This window comes from Somniosus microcephalus, chromosome 11 (assembly GCF_052327205.1).
Source record: "Somniosus microcephalus isolate GS21.2 chromosome 11, FLI_Smic_1.0, whole genome shotgun sequence".
Taxonomy (NCBI): Eukaryota; Metazoa; Chordata; class Chondrichthyes; order Squaliformes; family Somniosidae; genus Somniosus; species Somniosus microcephalus.
Window position 1 is genome coordinate 233,111,010 of NC_140997.1, and position 17,950 is coordinate 233,128,959.

The window sequence follows — 17,950 nt, forward strand, 5'->3', positions numbered from 1 at the left end:
CCCTGGGGCCAATATTTATCCCTCAATCAACATCACTAAAACAGATGATCTGGTCATTATCAATGTTTGTGGGATCTTGCTGTGCGCAAACTGGCTGCCGCGTTTCCCACATTACAACAGTGACCACACTTCACAAAAAGCACTTCATTGATTATAAAGAGTTTTGGGACGTCCGGCGGTCGTGAAAGGCGCTGGAGAAATGTAAGTCTCTCCTCATTCTGCTTCTCAATGCAGCGGATTATTAGCAACAATACGGTACCGGAATGAACAAATCAGCGAGGGGTGAGGGGAGGGGGAGAGGGCAGAAAGTTTCAATTTCTCAGCCTCTCTTTGCAAACACAAAATAAAAAATCCCAAACATACAAAAGTGATTTTGATCTTTGCAAAAGGGTGGTGCCATTCCAGAAAAAAAAGTTTGAAAAAAAAAAGTTTTCAAGAAGTTGCTGAAGTTTCTGTCCCCTCCCCTCGGCTGAGGCGGTGGTAGGTCCCGGGAGAATGCGGCGCTACATTGTGGCAGGCGGTAGCGGGGTCGAGGGGGGCGAGGAGCCGGGAGCCTCCCGATCCCCCCCCCATTGCCGGAGCCTCCTCCCGGGTGACCAGCTGGATTTGACGGGATGAGGAGGAGCAGGAGCAGGATGGTCCGGATAGTGGCGCTGACCTGCCTCGGATCCTTGTTGCTGGCGGTGCTTTACTTGCAAGGCGGGTTTAACCCAGGTAATGTAACCGGTGAAAGCGAACCCTGACACCGCTTGGAAACTGACACCCCCCCCCCCCCCCGAAAAAAACCTCTAAACATCACAGGGAAATAGCCCCAGTCAGTTCATAAAAGTTTTAGAGAAAGTTAGAGCTTGAAGATGTCTGTCATCGGATGACATGTTTGACACGTTGTTAGATTTTTTTTGTCATCCCATTTCTTTAAAGACAGACTTGCATTTCTATCGAGCTTTTCACAACCTCAAGACGTCCCAAAGTGCTTTACAGCCAATTAAGTGCTTTTTTTTGAATTGGAGTCACTGTTGTAATATAGAAAAGGCAGCAGCCAAATTTCGCACAGCAAGCTCCCACAAACAGCAATGTGATAATGACCAGATAATCTATTTTTTTTAGTGATGTTGGTTGAGGGATAAATATTGGCCCCAGGACACCGGGGAGAACTCCCCTGCTCTTCTTTGAATAGTGACCATGGGATCTTTACATCCACCTGACAGGGCAGACGGGGCCTCGGTTTAACGTCTCATCCGAAAGATGGCACCTCCGACAGTGCAGCACTCCCTCAGCACTGCACTGGGAGTGTCAGCCTGGATTTGGTGCTCAAGTCTCTGGAGTGGGACCAGAACCCACAACCTTCTGACTCAGAGGAGAGAGAGCCAGAGAGAACGAGAGAGACAGAGAGCGAGAGAGAGAGTGCTACCTACCGAGCCAATGTTGGCACCCAAGAGGTTCAATCATTTTGAATCAAGTGGGCTGGGTATGTCCAGCGTTTCAAATGTAGCAAAATGCGAAAGCTGGAAATCTGAAATAAGAACAGCAAAATGCTGGAAACACTCAGGAGATCAGACAGCTGCTGTGGGGAGAGGAAGCGTTAATGTCTCGGGCTGTGACCTTTCGTCAGAACCCAAATGTAGTGTCGGTGTGTCATCTTAGCTGAGGGATTATTGTGGGCATCGGAAAACTGGTAGAGTCACAGACAGATTCCCCTCGGTGTCACTCCAGCAACAGCGAGCCTGCGGCAGGGACTCGGTGAGCCTTGCTCTTGTGGATTGACCTAGTTTTGTTTAACCACTTCACAAGGGTAGTGAACAACACCCGGGATATCTGTAAGGCTGATCGGCTCGTGTGTGTGTGTGACGTGTGTGTGTGTGTGTGACGTGTGTGTGTGTGTGATGGTGACGTGTGTGTGTGTGACGTTGGCGTGTGTGTGTGACGTTGGCGTGTGTGTGTGACGTTGGCGTGTGTGTGTGATGGTGATGGTGTGTGACGGTGGCGTGTGTGTGTGTGACGGTGGCGTGTGTGACGGTGGCGTGTGTGTGTGAGACGGTGGCGTGTGTGTGTGAGACGGTGGCGTGTGTGTGTGAGACGGTGGCGTGTGTGTGTGAGACGGTGGCGTGTGTGTGTGAGACGGTGGCGTGTGTGTGTGTGAGACGGTGGCGTGTGTGATGGTGATGTGTGTGTGTGATGGTGATGTGTGTGATGGTGATGTGTGTGTGTGTGAGATGGTGGCGTGTGTGATGGTGACGTGTGTGTGTGTGTGACGTTGGCGTGTGTGTGTGACGTTGGCGTGTGTGTGTGACGTTGGCGTGTGTGTGACGGTGACGTGTGTGTGACGGTGACGTGTGTGTGACGGTGGCGTGTGTGTGACGGTGGTGTGTGTTGTGTGTGACGGTGGCGTGTGTGTGTGACGGTGGCGTGTGTGTGTGACGGTGACGTGTGTGTGACGGTGACGTGTGTGTGTATGTGTGTGACAGTGGCGTGTGTGTGTGTGTGACGGTGGCATGTGTGTGTGACGGTGGTGTGTGTGTGTGTGTGACTGGTGTATGTGTGTGTGTGACAGTGACGTGTGTGTGACATTGGCGTGTGTGTGTGACTTTGGCGTGTGTGTGTGACGGTGGCGTGTGTGTGACGGTGGCGTGTGTGTGACGGTGGCGTGTGTGTGACGGTGGCGTGTGTGTGACGGTGGCGTGTGTGTGACGGTGGCGTGTGTGTGACGGTGGCGTGTGTGTGACGGTGGCGTGTGTGTGACGGTGGCGTGTGTGTGTGTGTGACGGTGGCGTGTGTGTGTGACGGTGGCGTGTGTGTGTGTGACGGTGGCGTGTGTGTGTGTGACGGTGGCGTGTGTGTGTGATGGTGGCATGTGCGTGTGAGACGGCGGCGTGTGTGTGAGACGGTGGCGTGTGTGATGGTGACGTTGGCGTGTGTGACGGTGACGTGTGTGTGTGTGACGGTGGCGTGTTGTGTGTGACGGCGGCGTGTGTTGTGTGTGACGGTGGCATGTGTGTGTGTGACGGTGGCGTGTGTGACGGTGGCGTGTGTGTGTGACGGTGGCGTGTGTGTGTGACGGTGGCATGTGTGTGTGACGGTGGCATGTGTGTGTGACGGTGGCGTGTGTGACAGTGGTGTATGTGTGTGTGTGTGTGACGGTGTGTGTGTGTGTGACAGTGGTGTATGTGTGTGTGTGACGGTGACGTGTGTGTGCGTGTGTGACGGTGACGTGTGTGACAGTGGCGTGTGTGTGTGTGACGGTGGCATGTGTGTGTGACGGTGGCATGTGTGTGTGTGACAGTGGTGGCATGTGTGTGTGTGACGGTGACGTGTGTGTGTGTGTGACAGTGGCGTGTGTGTGTATGACGGTGGCGTGGTGTGTGTGTGTGACGGTGGCGTGTGTGTGTGTGACGGTGGCGTGTGTGTGACGGTGGCGTGTGTGCGACAGTGGCGTGTGTGTGTGTGCGACGGTGGCGTGTGTGTCTGAGACTCTGAGTGTGTGAGTTACAAATTGCTAACAGCACTCATGGGAGCATCTGTGCAGTGGCCAGGATTATGTTTTTTTTAATGTGTTCAATTTGTTTTCAATTCCCTCCATGGCCCTCGCCCCTCCCTATCTCTGTGACCTCCTCCAGCCCTACAACCCTCCCGAGATCTCTGCGCTCCTCCAATTCTGGCCTCTTGAGCCTCCCCGATTTGAATCGCTCCACCATTGGCGGCCGTGCCTTCAGCTGCCTGGGCCCCGAGCTCTGGAATTCCCTCCCTAAACCTCTCCGCCTCTCTCTCCTCTTTTAACACACTCCTTAAAACCGACCTCCGTTACTATGTTAAAGGTGATATATAAATGGAAGTGGTTGTTGTTGTCATGCGTGGTTTCATGTCAGTTTTCTTTGCTTCAGCAGCTCGTCCAATGACTGAACTGTCACACTGGGCATCAGCAAGCTATTTGACTACGGGGCCATCACGCTTTAGTAGGGGAGTGTGATTCCTGACTTTACCGCCCCCCCCCTCGCCCCCAATACCCTGCTTCCCTAGCCTCCATGCTCCATGGGCGGGGTGATTGTGCCAATCATAGCCACACGCCCGCCTCCCCGGCTGAAATCAGGCAACTTGGTGCAGGCTGGTTTGTGGAACCTTCCTGCCTGTGTGGCTCAGTACCACCTTGGCGAGGCACTTGCTCACTGAGACACGGGGGCGGGAGTGATTCGCTGTCCAGAGTAAGCCAACAAATCAATGTCTATCAATCGTTCCTCGAGCAGGAAAGCGCTGCAAGTCTGTGGAGGTGAAAATTACAACAGTGGCTGGCACGAGGGAGGCAGCGGAAGTACTGAGATGGGTGACGTGGGGAATCTTGTTATATGTGGCCGGTAGTCAGTGGTGTAACTCTCTCTGGTGATTAGTCGGTCAGTGGTGTAACTCTCTCCGATGATTTGCTGTCAGTGTTTTCTACCAGTCAAATGTGGAGCTGCATTGACCCAACTCGCATCACACCCACTGCAAGGTGAAAATCACTCCCCGCTCCACAGGTACGGGGAGTCAGCCGTGGATCAGTGGGTGGCGCTCTCACCTCTGAGTCAAAAGGTTGTGGGTTCGAGTCCCACTCCAGAGACTTGAGCACATAATCCAGGACAACACTCCCAGTGCAGTGCTGAGGGAGCGCAGTACTGAGGGAGCGCCGCACTGTCGGAGGGGCAGTACTGAGGGAGCGCTGCACTGTCGGAGGGGCAGTACTGAGGGAGCGCCGCACTGTCGGAGGGGCAGTACTGAGGGAGCGCCGCACTGTCGGAGGGGCAGTACTGCGGGAGTGCTGCACTGTCGGAGGGGCAGTACTGAGGGAGTGCTGCACTGTCGGAGGGGTAGTACTGAGGGAGCGCCGCATTGTCGGAGGGGCAGTACTGAGGGAGCGCTGCACTGTCGGAGCGGTAGTACTGAGGGAGCGCCGCACTGTCGGAGGGGCAGTACTGAGGGAGCGCCGCACTGTCGGAGGGGCAGTACTGAGGGAGCGCTGCACTGTCGGAGGAGCAGTACTGAGGGAGCGCTGCACTGTCGGAGGAGCAGTACTGTGGGAGTGCCGCACTGTCAGAGGGGCGGTACTGAGGGAGCGCTGCACTGTCGGAGGTGCCGTCTTTTGGATGAGACTTTAAACCGAGGCCCTGTCTGCTCTCTCAGGTGGATGTAAAAGATCCCAGGGCACTATTTGAAGAATTGCTGGGGAGTTCTCCCCGGTGTCCTGAGTCAATATTTAGCCCTCAGCCAACATCAATAAAACAAATTACCAGTTCATTTATTCCATTTCTGTTTGTGGGACCTAAAGCACTCAGCTGTAAAGCACTTTGGGATGTCCTGAGGTCGTAAAAGGTGCTATAGAAATGCAAGTCTTTCTTTAAATACAATGCTCGGGGCAACTAGTGGATGGGCAATAAATGCCGGCCTTGCCAGCGACGCCCACATCCCGAAAATAAATTTTTATAACATTCTATTATCTGACTTTTCATTATGGCGGAGGGTCCAGGTTTAATTGTATTAAATTAAACGTGACTCTGGGCCAGGTGCGGTGAGATGTTCCTCCCCAGTTGTCTTCCCCTTTTACTCCTGAAGGCAGATTGTGTAACTGCGAGGCGGGGTAGCCTCACTGAGCCTGATCCTGCCCATGTCACTGGCCAGAGGGCATGCAGGGGTCAGGTAGCGTTCTATCGCAGGGAGCGAGGAGGCAAAACATCGTCGCCCTGGGGGTGATAGATGTCTTCTCGTGTCACCTCCATTCGCTGTTTACAGAACATGTCTTCATCTAAGGAGCTCAGGACCTCGGAGAGGGTGCGGAGGAGATTTACTGGAATGGTCCCAGGGGATGAGGGACTTCAGTGATGTGGAGAGACTGGAGAAGCTGGGATTGTTCTCCTTGGAGCAGAGAAGGTTAAGGGGAGATTTAATAGAGGTGTTCAAAATCATGAGGGGTTTTGATGGAGTAAATAAGGAGAAACTGTTTCCAGTGGCAGGAGGGTCGGTAACCAGAGGACACAGATTGAAGATAATCGGCAAAAGAACCAGAGGGGAGATGAGGAGAATGTTTTACGCAGCGAGTTGTTGTGATCTGGAATGCGCTGCCTGAAAGGGCGGTGGAAGCAGATTCAATAGTAACTTTCAAAAGGGAATTGGATAAATACTTGAAGGGGAAAAATTTACAGGGCTATGGGGAAAGAGCAGGGGGAGTGGGACTAATTGGAGAGCTCGACCAAAGAGCCGGCACAGGCTCAATGGACCGAATGGCCTCCTCCTGTGCTGTAGGATTCTGTGATTCACCCTGTCCACTTGGTGTAACCTATAACATAGCATGGCGCTCCAGTGCAGTACTGGGGAGCGCTCTGGTATCAGACCAGGTGTTAATTCAAGGCCACGTCTATCTGTCTGTTGAGATGTTACAGATCCCGCGGCACTCTCTCTTTGAAGAGGAGCTCGGTGTTCTCCCGGTGCCCTGGCCCACACTTCCCCTGTTCTCGCGCAAATGGGAGTAAGCAGTGCCTTCAGAGTGATTTCCGCGACCCCACTCAATTCTGTTTGGTCCCAGTGTTGAGGATTTACAGATTCGGGCCTGTCCTGGAGTTGTCAGCCTAGATTATGGGTTGGACGAAGATGTGAGATCCTAACAAAGCCAGGAAAGACTTCCGATAGCCTTCTCTGAGTAAACATGTCACACAGAACGATACGGCGCAGGAGGAGGCCATTCGGCCCACCCTGCCTGTGCCAGCTCTTTGGTCGAGCTCGCCGATCAGTCCCACTCTCCCCCGCTCTTTCCCCACAGTCTGGCAAATTTTCCTTTTCAAATATTTATCCAATTGCCTTTTGAAAGATGAGAGTAATTGCTGAAGTATTTAACCATTATTTAGGAGTTTAAAATATAGAGATAGAGTGGATAGGAAGGACCTATTTCCCTTAGTAGAGAGGTCAATAACCAGGGGACAGAGATTTAAAGTAATTGGTCGGAGGATTAGAGGGGAGTTGAGGAGAACTTTTTCTACCCAGAGGGTGGTGGGGGTCTGGAACTCACTGCCTGAAAGGGTGGTCGAGGCAGAAACCCTCATCACATTTAAAAAGTACTTGGATATGCACTTGAAGTGCCGTAACCTACAGGGCTACGGACCAAGAGCTGGAAAGTGGGATTAGGCTGGAGAGCTCGTTGTCGGCCGGCACGGACACGATGGGCCGAATGGCCTCCTTCTGTGCTGTAAATTTCTATGATTCTATCTATCAACGATGTTCAAAAAAGAATTGGGAGTAAGAACGGGAATAGTTTAAAGGTGAATGTAGGCTACAAAAAGGTGTTAAAATTTCTGGCGAGGACATATTGGGGAGGTTGTTGAAGCTCAAGGTAGGTGAGGCTCCATTGTCTCTGACCATCTGTCGGAGGTGCCATCTTTTGTGGCAGCCAATTTGCACACAGCAAGATCCCACAAACAGCAATGAGACCATTTTTTTTTAGTGTTGTTGGTTGAGTATTGGCCAGGACACCGGGGAGAACTCCCCTGCTCTTTTTCAAAATAGTGGTCGTGGGATCTTTTACGTCCACCTGAGAGAGCAGGCGGGGCCTCGGTTTAACGTCTCATCCGAAAGACGGCACCTCCGACAGTGCGGTGCTCCCTCAATACTGCCACTCCGACAGTGCGGCGCTCCCTCAGTACTGCCACTCCGACAGTGCGGCGCTCCCTCAGTACTGCCCCTCCGACAGTGCGGCGCTCCCTCAGTACTGCCCCTCCGACAGTGCGGCGCTCCCTCAGTACTGCCCCTCCGACAGTGCAGCACTCCCTCAGTACTGCCCCTCCGACAGTGCGGCGCTCCCTCAGTACTGCCCCTCCGACAGTGCGGCGCTCCCTCAGTACTGACCCTCTGACAGTGCAGCACTCCCTCAGTACTGCCCCTCCGACAGTGCGGCGCTCCCTCAGTACTGACCCTCCGACAGTGCGGCGCTCCCTCAGTACTGCCCCTCCGACAGTGCGGCGCTCCCTCAGTACTGACCCTCTGACAGTGCAGCACTCCCTCAGTACTGCCCCTCCGACAGTGCGGCACTCCCTCAGTACTGCCCCTCCGACAGTGCGGCGCTCCCTCAGTACTGCCCCTCCGACAGTGCAGCGCTCCCTCAGTACTGACCCTCTGACAGTGCAGCACTCCCTCAGTACTGCCCCTCCGACAGTGCGGCGCTCCCTCAGTACTGACCCTCCGACAGTGCGGCGCTCCCTCAGTACTGCCCCTCCGACAGTGCGGCGCTCCCTCAGTACTGACCCTCTGACAGTGCAGCACTCCCTCAGTACTGCCCCTCCGACAGTGCGGCGCTCCCTCAGTACTGCAGTGGGAGTGACAGCCCGGATTATGTGCTCAAGTCTCTGGAGTGGGACTTGATCCCACAACCACAATCACAACCTTCTAACTCACAGAGTGCCATCAACTGAGCCAAGGCTGACATGAAAGGGATTCGATCGGATCGATAGAGAGAAACTATTTCCTCTGGTGGGGGGGAGTCCAGAACAAGGGGGCAGAACCTTAAAATTAGAGCCAGGCCGTTCAGGGGTGATGTCAGGAAGCACTTCTTCACACAAAGGGTGGTGGGAATCTGGAACTCGCGCCCCACAAAGGCTGTGAATGCTGGGGGAGTTTTCAAGACTGAGATCGCTGGGTTTTTGTTGGGTGAGGGTATCGAGGGATGTGGAACAAAGGCGGGGAGATGGAGTTGAGGTGCAGGTCAGCCATGATCTGATAGAATGGCGGAGCAGGCTCGAGAGGGGCTGAATGGCCTCCTCCTGTTGCTGTGTAGGTGATTTAAAAAAAAAAGTTATTTACAGTTTACAAATGTCCCCGAGCAATTGCGTCTGCTCAGCCTGGAATCTCCGTTTGCACAAACCATCTTGTTTTCTCTTCTCATTTCCAATCCCTGACAGCTGCTAATCCTGGTTAAGGGGGTCAGGGGTGTGGGGCGGGAGCGGGGGCGGGCTGCCTGCCAAGTACAGCATCTGTGTGAAGAGTTGGAACCTGCCTCGTCTCCCGGTTCAAGCATTGCTCCTGGATTCCTTCCCTGGCAGATTGTGCTGGCGGTCCTTCCTCCTGTGGCTCACTGGGAAGCTGAGCTGCCTTGTGTGGTTCGGGAAATTCCGCAGCCCATCCCCAGATTGTGCCCAGAGAGCTGGAGCAACCGCCACATCTACCATTTATACGGCGCCTTTAGCGCAGTAAAACATCCCACGGCGCTTCACAGGAGCGATTGTCAGACAAAAGGAGATATTAGGACAGGCGACCAAATGCTTGGTCAAAGACAGCAAACTAACGGAGGACAGAGACAGCGAGAGAGGTGGAGAGATTCCTTCCACTTTGTGTCCACTGGGTGTTTTAATCCACTGTGTGTGTTTGGGGCTGGTGGGTGTTCCTGGATGACAATCATCCATTGTGTGTGTGTGTACCTGTGTAGGTTTATGTATATATGTGTGTGGGTGTGCCTGAGGGTGCGTCTCCCTCTCTCTCGGTCTCTCTCTCGGTCTCTCTCACTCTCTCTCTCTCGGTCTCTCTCGCTCTCTCTCTCTCGCTCTCTCTGTCTCTGTGTGTCTGTTGTGCCCCCTCACTGTGCTGGATTAATCACTTGCTAATCCCTCATTGAGCTCCTTTTTTATGAAAGTGAATTGTACGACAGAAGGCTGCAGCGAGCGAAGGATTAAGCAGCCTGCCTCTTGCGGCACTCGCCTGGTGTGTTGTCACAAGCGGTTGGACTGGAAGCTCTGACTGGATCAGCTGGAACAGGAAGTGTTGTAGATGGGTTCAGAAGGGTCAGTGTGTTGTGTAACCGCAGTCTGCGATCAGAGAGTTACAACAATACGCCCTGCCGCGGGGCAGAACCCTATTAGCTGCTGGTTGTAATTTGTTAACTGCTTTGGACAAAACTTGGTAGAAATCTGTCTTGGGCAGGTGCACAAAACGGCCATCGTCGCTCAACTACCCTGCCCAATATTCCCGTCTATTGAGGACCACGCGCTCTACACCCCGCCCGATATTCCCGTCTATTGAGGACCGGTCGCTCTGCACCCCGCCCGATATTCCCGTCTATTGAGGACCGGTCGCTCTACGCCCCGCCCGATATTCTCGTCTATTGAGGACCGGTCGCTCTGCACCCCGCCCGATATTCCCGTCTATTGAGGACCGGTCGCTCTACACCCCGCCCGATATTCCCGTCTATTGAGGACCGGTCGCTCTACGCCCCGCCCGATATTCCCGTCTATTGAGGACCGGTCGCTCTACACCCCGCCCGATATTCCCGTCTATTGAGGACCGGTCGCTCTACGCCCCGCCCGATATTCTCGTCTATTGAGGACCGCGCGCTCTACACCCCGCCCGATATTCCCGTCTATTGAGGACTGCCCGCTCTGCACCCCGCCCAATATTCCCGTCTATTGAGGACCGGTCGCTCTACGCCCCGCCCGATATTCCCGTCTATTGAGGACCGGTCGCTCTACGCCCCGCCCGATATTCTCGTCTATTGAGGACCGCCCACTCTGCACCCCACGCAATATTCCCGTCTATTGAGGACCGGTCGCTCTACGCCCCGCCCGATATTCCCGTCTATTAAGGGCCGCCCGCTCTATGCCCCGCCCGATATTCCCATCTATTGAGGACCGCCCGCTCTATGCCCCGCCCGATATTCCCATCTATTGAGGACCGCCCGCTCTACGCCCCGCCCAATATTCCCATCTATTGAGGACCGCGCGCTCTACGCCCTGCCCGACATTCCCGTCTATTGAGGACCGCGCGCTCTACGCCCCGCCCAATATTCCCGTCTATTGAGGACCGGCCGCTCTACGCCCCAGCCAATATTCCCATCTATTGAGGACCGCGCGCTCTACGCCCTGCCCGACATTCCCGTCTATTGAGGACCGCGCGCTCTACGCCCCGCCCGATATTCCCATCTATTGAGGACCGCCCGCTCTACGCCCCGCCCAATATTCCCGTCTATTGAGGACCGGCCGCTCTACGCCCCAGCCAATATTCCCGTCTATTGAGTGCCGCCCACTGTACACCCCGCCCGATATTCCCGTATATTGAGGACCGCCCATTCTACGCTTCTGCCTTTCTACCCCAATGAATTTTGAGCCTCGTATCAGACTGCAACTGAAATGGGGCTCGGTGTGATTTTCCCACCCCGGGGTTGGATGCCCTGGGATGAGGGGGCTGTCCTATGAGGAGAGATTGTGTAGATTGGGCCGATACTCTCTGGAGTTTAGAAGAATGAGAGGTGATCTCATTGAAACATACAAGATTCTGAGGGGGATTGACAGGGTAGATGCTGAGAGGTTGTTTCCCCCTGGCTGGAGAGTCTAGAACTAGGGGTCACAGTCTCAGGATAAGGGGTCGGCCATTTAAGACTGAGATGAGGAGGAATTTCTTCACTCAGAGGGTGGTGAATCTTTGGAATTCTCTGCCCCAGAGGGCTGTGGATGCTGAGTCTTTGAGTATATTCAAGGCTGAGATCGATAGATTTTTGGACTCTAGGGGAATCGAGGGATATGGGGATCGGGCGGGAAAGTGGAGTTGAGGTCAGTGATCAGCCCTGATCTTATTGAATGGCGGAGCAGGCTCGAGGGGCCATGTGGCCGACTCCTGCTCCTAATTCTCATGTTCTTATGACTATCCCGATGACACTTGCTCCCCAGGCTCACACGGGAAGGCTGGTCACTGAAGGGCCATCAGCACCCACAGAATGTACCCCATTAGGGATCAGCTAGTTCGAGAGATTTAGTGGGGTGGGGGGAAACTCGGGCTAGACCTCACTGGAATGATATCCGATCTACAGATGCTGCCTTCCAGGGATGGTGTCGCATGTACCGTCCATGTGAACTGTCCACACCGTGCCAATCTGTTAACCTTTCCAGTTGGTACCTCTAGGGAATTCTTCGGTGTCTGCGATTAACTTTCACCTTTCGCCCAGTGCAACAACAACTTACATTCATATAGCGCCCTTAACATAGTAAAACGTCCCAAAGCACTTCACAGGAGCGTAAATCAGACAAAATTTTGACCCCGAGCCACACGGAGATATTAGGACAAGTGAGCAAAAGCTTGGTCAAAGAGATCGGTTTTTAAGGAGCGTCTTAAAGAAAGAAAGACTTGCATTTCTATAGCGCCTTTCACGACCACCGGATGTCTCAAAGCGCTTTACAGCCAATGAAGTACTTTTGAAGTGCGGTCACTGTTGTAATGTGGGAAACGCAGCAGCCAATTTGCGCACAGCAAGCTCCCACAAACAGCAATGTGAAAATGACCAGATAATCTGTTTTTATTATGTTGGTTGAGGGAGAAATATTGGCCAGGACACCAGGGAGAACTCCCCTGCTTTTCTTCGAAATAGTGCCGCGGGATCTTTTACATCCACCTGAGAGGGCAGACCGGGCCTCGGTTTAACGTCTCACCCGAAAGACGGCACTGCCGACAGTGCAGCACTCCCTCAGCACTGCACTGGGAGTGTCAGCCTAACTTTTCGTGCTTAAGTCCCTGGAGTGGGACTTGAACCCACAACCTTCTGATTCAGAGGTGAGGGTGCGACCCACTGAGCCACTGGCTGACAAGGGAGGAGAGGGAGGTAGAGCGGTTGCGTCCCAGGCAGCTGAAGGTACGGCCACCAATGGTGGAGCGAAGGGGGTGGGAGGGGACACTCGAGGCCCAGAGGTGCAGGGAGTGAAGATGAATCTCATGGCGAGTCTGGGCGTGTGCCTGATTTATGGGCCGTGGTTTTACTGCCCATTTAAGCGAATGGGTGGGCCTGAGAATTAAACACACATCCAAGCTGGTGATCGGTGCTTCCAGGCCATAGATCAATCTTGGCCCTTATTTTTCTGAACACTTCCCCTCTCGATAACAATTCATCTCGGGATCTGGGCATCGCTGGCAAAACCGGCATCTATTGGCCATCCACTAGTTGCCCTTGAGAAGGCGGTGGGCCTTATTCTTGAACTGCTGGTAGAGGGATTGATACAACTGAGGGTCTCACTCGGCCACTTCAGAGGCCAAGTTGGTGTAGGACTGGAGTCACATATAGGCCCAGACCGGGTAAGGATGGCAGGTCCCCTTCTCGAAAGGGACATCAGTGAACCGATTGGGTTTTTACGATAATCGAAAGCTTCATGGTCACTTTTACTGACACCAGCTTTTTATTCCCAGATGAGTTGGGGGGTACAGTAGCAGAGTGGTAATGTCACTGGGCTAGTAATCCAGAGGCCTGGACTAATGACGTGAGTTCAAATCCCACCACGGCAGCTGGGGAATTTAAATTCAGTTAATTAAATAAATCTGGAATAAAAAGCTAGTATCAGTAATGGTGCCCATGAAACTATCCGATTGTGATAAAAACCCATCTGGTTCACTTAATGTCCTTTAGGGAAGGAAATCTGCCGCCCTTACCCGGTCTGGCCGATATGTGGCTCTCGACCCCTCGAGCCTGCTCCGCCATTCAATGAGATCATGGCTGATCTTTGACCTCAGCTCCACTTTCCCGCCCGATCTCCATATCCCTCGATTCCCCGAGAGTCCAAAAATCTATCGATCTCTGTCTTGAATATACTCAACGACTGAGCATCCACAGCCCTCTGGGGCAGAGAATTCCAAAGATTCACCGCCCTCTGAGTGAAGAAATTCTTCCTCATCTCAGTCCTAAATGGCCGACCCCTTATTCTGAGACTATGACCCCTGGTTCTAGACTCTCCAGCCAGGGGGAAACAACCTCTCAGCATCTACCCTGTCAATCCCCCTCAGAATCTTGTATGTTTCAATGAGATCACCTCTCATTCTTCTAAACTCCAGAGAGTATCGGCCCATTCTACACAATCTCTCCTCATAGGACAGCCCTCTCACCCCAGGAATCAATCTAGTGAACCTTCGTTGCACCGCCTCCAAGGCAAGTATATCTTTCCTTCGGTAAGGAGACCGATACTCAGCCGAGTCCTGTCCCAACACAAGACGTATTTTCCAGCAGGTGTCATCAGGGAGAAATCAGCCGTCGGAATCTTGTTTGGTTTCCGCCCCCACCCCCCCCCACCCGCCCCCACCAGTCCAGGGGTTCTGGGCCCATTGTACTACTTCTACCATCGTTCCCCACCCCCCCCGCAACCGAGATTAGCCAAATGCATAGACGAGAGAGGGGAGCTGGGACCACCCCTGTGGCTCCGTACTGGAATGGGCCGTGCAGTTACAATCTGGGCCATTGAGGCACAAAGATGCTTTTCTTTAAACGACAATGGTTAATGGAACTCGGAACTCGGGACCCCCCAGATGTAACCTGACGCTCCACCCGCCCCGCCCGATTGTGATTGAAATCCCTCGTGGCTCCTTCACCCCTGTAACCTCCTCCAGCCCCACAACGCTCCCTCTGCGACCTCTGCGCTCCCCCAATTCGGGAGGCACCCCCCCGATTTCCATCGCTGCACCATTGGCGGCCGTGCCTTCAGCTGTCTAGATCCTGAACCCTGGAATTCTCTCCCTAACCCTCGCCACCTCCTTCCCCATCCTTTAAGACCTTCCATGAAGCCTACTCTCTTTGACCAAGCTTTTGGTCACCTGCCCTAATATCTCCTCCTTTGGCTCAACCTCCATTTTTTGGATTTTCTGTGAAGCGCCTTGGGATGTTTTTCTACGTTACAGGTGCTATATGAATGCAAGTTGTCATTGTTGTTATGTGTTGCTGCGTAACGCACCCTAGCCTGGACCTTTTAAACTGATAAAGCGATTTGATCGGGTGGATAGAGAGAAACGATTTCCTCTGGTGGGGGGAGTCCAGAACAAGGGGGCACAACCTTAAAATTAGAGCCAGGCCGTTAAGGGGTGATGTCAGGAAGCAATTCTTCACACAAAGGGGGGTGGGAATCTGGAACTCTCTCCCCCGAAAAGCTGTGGATTCTGGGGACAATTGGAGCTTTCAAAACTGAGATTGATAGATTTTTATTGGGTAAGGGGATCGAAGGATATGTAGCAAAGGTGGGTGAATGGAGATAATAGATTGGTGGATCAGGCTCGAGGGGCTGAATGGCCTCCTCCTGTTTCTGACACGTCCCGTGTTGGGTTCGCTGTGTAAGATCCCACTGGCTAGTGAACATCGAGCTTCAGTGAGGATGGCTGTGTTTCCAAGATATGAAAATAGGCCAGGATGGAGGGGGAGGGACGGGGTGGATGGGAACCCCTTGGTGTACCCGGGCTGGGTTTAATACGCTGACAGTGTTCGCTGGGGGACAGAGAGGCAAGTAATGATACTGCAGTGTTTCCAAACAGCAGCCAGTCTCCCGTACACAAAGGTTTCCCTAGAAACTGCGAGCGCGGATCGAGGTATTCACTCCGTAAAAGCAGACCCTTATTCAGCAAATTCTTCTTCAAAAATAAACTGACAGAGCAGGAGACTCAAGGACGGTTAAACACAGGGCCAGAAGGAAATACAGATCTAGGCGAGAGAGGCTGGGCCCTGTGATAAGGCCCTGGATTAGAAAAGAAAGTCTTGCATTTCTCCAGCGTTTTTCACAACCACCGGACGTCCCAAAACGCTTCACAGCCATTGAAATACTTTTTCAAGTGTAGTCGCTGTTGTAATGTGGGAAACGCAGCAGCCAATTTGTGCACAGCAAGCTCCCACAAACAGCAATGTGATAAATGGCCAGGTAATCTGTTTCAATGTTGATTGAGGGATAAACATTGGCCAGGACACCGGGGAGAACTCCCCGGCTTTTCTTCGAAATAGTGGCCATGGGATCTTTTACATCCACCTGGCCTCGGTTTAATGTTCCATCCGAAAGATGGCACCTCCGACAGTGCGGCGCTCCCTCAGTACTGCCCCTCCAACATTGCAGCACTCCCTCAGTACTGCCCCTCTGACAGTGCAGCGCTCCCTCAGTACTGCCCCTCCGACAGTGCGGTGCTCCCCCAGTACTGTCCCTCTGACAGTGCAGTGCTCCCTCAGTACTGCCCCTCCGGCAGTGCAGCGCTCCTTCAGTGATGCCCCTCCCGGCAATGCAGCGCTCCCTCCGTACTGCCCCTCCGGCAGTGCAGCGCTCCCTCAGTACTGACCCTCCGACAGTGCGGCGTTCCCTCCATACTGCCCCTCCGACAGTGCAGCGCTCCCTCAGTACTGCCCCTCCGACAGTGCAGCGCTCCCTCAGTACTGCCCCTCCGACAGTGCGGCGCTCCCTCAGTACTGCCCCTCCGACAGTGCGGTGCTCCCCCAGTACTGCCTCTCTGACAGTGCAGTGCTCCCTCAGTACTGCCCCTCCAGCAGTGCAGCGCTCCCTCACTGATGCCCCTCCCGGCAATGCAGCGCTCCCTCCGTACTGCCCCTCCGACAGTGCAGCGCTCCCTCAGTACTGACCCTCCGACAGTGCAGCGCACCCTCAGTATCGTCCCTCTGACAGTGCAGCTCTCCCTCAGCACTGCCCCTCCGACAGTGCAGCGCTCCCTCAGTACTGCCCCTCCGACAGTGCGGTGCTCCCCCAGTACTGCCCCTCTGACAGTGCAGTGCTCCCTCAGTACTGCCCCTCCGGCAGTGCAGCGCTCCTTCAGTGATGCCCCTCCCGGCAATGCAGCGCTCCCTCCGTACTGCCCCTCCGGCAGTGCAGCGCTCCCTCAGTACTGACCCTCCGACAGTGCGGCGTTCCCTCCATACTGCCCCTCCGACAGTGCAGCGCTCCCTCAGTACTGCCCCTCCGACAGTGCAGCGCTCCCTCAGTACTGCCCCTCCGACAGTGCGGCGCTCCCTCAGTACTGCCCCTCCGACAGTGCGGTGCTCCCCCAGTACTGCCTCTCTGACAGTGCAGTGCTCCCTCAGTACTGCCCCTCCAGCAGTGCAGCGCTCCCTCACTGATGCCCCTCCCGGCAATGCAGCGCTCCCTCCGTACTGCCCCTCCGACAGTGCAGCGCTCCCTCAGTACTGACCCTCCGACAGTGCAGCGCACCCTCAGTATCGTCCCTCTGACAGTGCAGCTCTCCCTCAGCACTGCCCCTCCGACAGTGCAGCGCTCCCTCAATACTGCCCCTCCGACAGTGCAGTTCTCCCTCAGTACTGCCCCTCCGACAGTGCGGCGCTCCCTCAATACTGCCCCTCCGAAAGTGCAGCGCTCCCTCAGTGCCGCCCCTCCGACAGTGCGGCGCTCCCTCAGTACTGCCCCTCCGCCAGTGCGGCGCTCCCTCCATACTGCCCCTCCGACAGTGCAGCGCTCCCTCAGTAATGCCCCTCCGACAGTGCAGCGCTCCCTCAGTACTGCCCCTCCGACAGTGCGGCGCTCCCTCAGTACTGCCCCTCCGACAGTGCGGCGCTCCCTCAGTACTGCCCCTCTGACAGTGCGGCGCTCCCTCAGTACTGCCCCTCCGACAGTGCGGTGCTCCCCCAGTACTGCCCCTCTGACAGTGCAGTGCTCCCTCAGTACTGCCCCTCCAGCAGTGCAGCGCTCCCTCACTGATGCCCCTCCCGGCAATGCAGCGCTCCCTCCGTACTGCCCCTCCGACAGTGCAGCGCTCCCTCAGTACTGACCCTCCGACAGTGCAGCACTCCCTCAGTACTGCCCCTCCGACAGTGCAGCGCTCCCTCAGTACTGCCCCTCCGACAGTGCGGCGCTCCCTCAGTACTGCCCCTCCGACAGTGCGGCGCTCCCTCAGTACTGACCCTCCGCCAGTGCGGCGCTCCCTCAGTACTGCCCCTCTGACAGTGTGGCGCTCCCTCAGTACTGCCCCTCTGACAGTGCGGCGCTCCCTCAGTACTGCCCCTCTGACAGTGCAGCTCTCCCTCAGCACTGCCCCTCCGACAGTGCAGCGCTCCCTCAATACTGCCCCTCCGACAGTGCAGTTCTCCCTCAGTACTGCCCCTCCGACAGTGCAGCGCTCCCTCAGTACTGCCCCTCCGACAGTGCAGCGCTCCCTCAGTACTGCCCCTCCGCCAATGCGGCGCTCCCTCAGTACTGCCCCTCTGACAGTGCGG

At 54.8% G+C, this 17,950-nt stretch overlaps 1 pseudogene across 1 annotated transcript in view; it reads left to right on the top strand.

The window, feature by feature from the left end:
* The first annotated feature begins 624 nt into the window (after positions 1-624).
* The window catches only part of LOC147111339 (carbohydrate sulfotransferase 11 pseudogene), a 59,535-nt pseudogene continuing 42,209 nt past the window's right edge, over positions 625-17,950 (top strand). The window contains exon 1 of the transcript XR_015080085.1: positions 625-714. The product of XR_015080085.1 is annotated as a carbohydrate sulfotransferase 11 pseudogene (transcript). The remainder of the gene's footprint in view (positions 715-17,950) is intronic.